General features: G+C 43.6%; 1 long non-coding RNA gene across 1 annotated transcript; it reads right to left on the reverse strand.

Moving 5' to 3' along the window:
• Positions 1–658: 658 nt before the first annotated feature.
• Positions 659–1,258, reverse strand: LOC137317673 (uncharacterized). The gene is made up of 3 exons (XR_010961741.1): positions 1,203–1,258; positions 896–1,060; positions 659–726 (listed from the first exon to the last, which is right to left on the reverse strand). It is a non-coding gene; the product is annotated as an uncharacterized lncRNA (long non-coding RNA).
• Positions 1,259–3,515: the final 2,257 nt, after the last annotated feature.

The raw sequence follows: 3,515 nt of genomic DNA on the forward strand, positions 1-3,515 counted from the left end.
CCCAGACTGAGCCCCACCCTGGGCCCTTCCTGTCTGTACATTGACCCAGTGTCCCACTGCAGCCCAGACTGAGCCCCCCTCTGGGCCCTTCCTGTCTGTACATTGACCCAGTGCCCCATTGGGGACTATCCAGCCCCGGATTTCCTGCAGAATCAGCGCTGGGGGACCGGGTGACTGAGTCTCGTGACCCTGTCGCTGGGCCTCTGACGTCACAATGGGAGACGACGGTCGCTCAGCTCGAGCTGGAAACCGTTCAAGGGCCGTTCCGATTTGAACCTGGAGCGCAGCCGGTTAAAGGGGAGGGACAGAGAATCGGCCAAAAATATTCATATAATGAGACCAGGAATGGTTATAAATTGAAATGTTCATTTCATGAGACCAGGAATGGTTATAAATTGAAATATTCATATAATGAGATCAGTAATGGTTATAAATTGAAATGTTCATATAATGAGACCAGGAATGGTTATAAATTGAAATGTTCATTTCATGAGACCAGGAATGGTTATAAATTGAAATATTCATATAATGAGATCAGTAATGGTTATAAATTGAAATGTTCATATAATGAGACCAGGAATGGTTATAATTTGAAATGTTCATATAATGAGACCAGGAATGGTTATGAATTGAAATGTTCACACTCCCACACTAAGTCCGGGTCTCGTTCCCTGCAGTGACTTCAGCTGATTCTTTCCGTTTGAACTGAACTGATTGTCCCCCAGCCTGAAACAGATTAAAGATTAAACAGGAAATAAACAGATTGAACAACAGTGTAAATAACAGGGAGACTGGGGTTAATATTTCAATAATAATTACACAGATATTACCCATTAAAGGGACTGAATCCCATTGATATTTTATTTATTTATTAAACATGAACACAAACACTCACCCGATCCGCTCCAGACTCCTGCGGGTCAGTATGAGGGAGCGGAGAGTGGGGACAGATCGGTCTGTGAAGGAGTTTGATCCCAGGGACAGATCCATCAGTGACTCGTTTTCATGGAGAGCGGAGACGAGATCGGTACAAGAATCTGTGAAACCGACATCAGTCAGACTGGGGATCAGAGAGAGAGAAATAACAGGCATCAGGGGAAATATCCAGTATTTATTTGTATTATTATTACTTATACTGAGATTAATGTACCGTGTGAGACATCCAGTTATTAAAACACAATCTCACACAGTCTGATACTTACTCCAGTTCCTGTATTTTACAGTCCGGGTTCCTCAGAGTCGCAGACAGTAGTTTCACTCCTGAATCTCCCAGTTTATTATGACTCAGGTTCAGAACCGTCAGTAACCGGTTTGTACTGAGAGCGGAGACGAGATCCTCGGTACAAGAATCTGTGAGATCGTTAGCGCATAACCTGGAGATCAGAGAGAGAGAGAGACGAGCAGAGATATGAAATGTATCCCAGGACGTTATGGGAGGTTAGGGAGGAAATTGCGGGTCCCCTAGCAGAGATATTTGAATCATCGACAGCTACAGGTGAGGTGCCTGAAGATTGGAGGGTAGCAAATGTTGTGCCTTTGTTTAAGGGCGGCAGGGAAAAGCCTGGGAACTACAGACCGGTGAGCCTGACATCTGTAGTGGGTAAGTTGTTAGAGGGTATTCTGAGAGACAGGATCTACAGGCATTTGGAGAGGCAGGGACTGATTAGCAACAGTCAGCATGGTTTTGTGAGAGGAAAATCATGTCTCACGAATTTGATTGAGTTTATTGAAGGGGTAACCAAGAAGATAGATGAGGGCTGTGCAGTAGACGTGGTCTACATGGACTTCAGCAAAGCCTTTGACAAGGTACCGCATGCTAAATTGTTACATAAGGTTAAATCTCATGGGATCCAAGGTGAGGTAGCCAATTGGATACAAAATTGGCTTGACGACAGAAGACAGAGTGTGGCTGTAGAGGGTTGTTTGTCAAAGTGGAGGCCTGTGTCCAGCGGTGTGCCTCAGGGATCGATGCTGGGTCCGCTGTTATTTATTATTTATATTAATGATTTGGATGAGAATTTAGGAGGCATGGTTAGTAAGTTTGCAGATGACACCAAGATTGGTGGCATTGTGGACAGTGAAGAAGGTTATCTAGGATTGCAACGGGATCTTGATAAATTGGGCCAGTGGGCCGATGAATGGCAGATGGAGTTTAATTTTGATAAATGTGACGTGATGCATTTTGGTCGATCGAATCGGGCCAGGACCTACTCCGTTAATGGTAGGGCGTTGGGGACAGTTATAGAACAAAGAGATCTAGGAGTACAGGTTCATAGCTCCTTGAAAGTGGAGTCACAGGTGGATAGGGTGGTGAAGAAGGCATTCGGCATGCTTGGTTTCATTGGTCAGAACATTGAATACAGGAGTTGGGATGTCTTGTTGAAGTTGTACAGGACATTAGTAAGGCCACACTTGGAATACTGTGTACAGTTCTGGTCACCCTATTATAGAAAGGATATTATTAAACTAGAAAGAGTGCAGAAAAGATTTCCTTGGATGCTACCGGGACTTGATGGTTTGACTTATAGGGAGAGGTTAGATAGACTGGGACTTTTTCCTCTGGAGAGTAGGAGGTTAAGGGGTGATCTTATAGAAGTCTATAAAATAATGAGGGGCAAAGATAAGGTAGATAGTCAAAATCTTTTGCAAAGGTAGGGGAGTCTATAACGAGGGGACATAGATTTCAGGTGAGAGGGGAGAGATACAAAAGGGTCCAGAGGGGCAATTTTTTCACTCAAAGGGTGGTGAGTGTCTGGAACGAGCTGCCAGAGGCAGTAGTAGAGGCGGGTACAATTTTGTCTTTTAAAAAGCATTTGGACAGTTACATGGGTAAGATGGGTATAGGGGGATATGGGCCAAGTGCAGGCAATTGGGACTAGCTTAGTGGTATAAACTGGGCGACATGGGCATGTTGGGCCGAAGGGCCTGTTTCCATGTTGTAACTTCTATGATTCTATGATTCTATGATAACAGGAATCAGAGTAAAATCTCAGTATTTAATGAATTATTGTTACTTATTCTGACATTAATGTATCGTGTTCAGCATCCTGTTATTATAAACACAATCTCACACAGTCTGATACTTACTCCAGTTTCTGTATTTTACAGTCCGGATTCCTCAGAGCCTCAGACAGTAGTTTCACTCCTGAATCTCCCAGTTTATTATAACTCAGGTTCAGAACCGTCAGTGACCGGTTTGTACTGAGAGCAGAGGAGAGATCATCGGTACAAGAATCTGTGAGATCGTTCGCGCATAACCTGGAGATCAGAGAGAGAGAGCGAGAGATGAGCAGAGATAACAGGAATCAGATTAAATTCTCAGTATTTACTGAATTATTGTTACTTATTGTGACATTAATGTATCGTGTTCAGCATCCAGTTATTATCAACACAATCTCACAGTCTGATACTTACTCCAGTTTCTGTATTTTACAGTCCGGGTTCCTCAGAGCCGCAGACAGTAGTTTCACTCCTGAATCTCCCAGTTTATTATTACTCAGGTCCAGAACCGTCAG

This window comes from Heptranchias perlo, unplaced genomic scaffold (genome assembly GCF_035084215.1).
Source record: "Heptranchias perlo isolate sHepPer1 unplaced genomic scaffold, sHepPer1.hap1 HAP1_SCAFFOLD_63, whole genome shotgun sequence".
Taxonomy (NCBI): Eukaryota; Metazoa; Chordata; class Chondrichthyes; order Hexanchiformes; family Hexanchidae; genus Heptranchias; species Heptranchias perlo.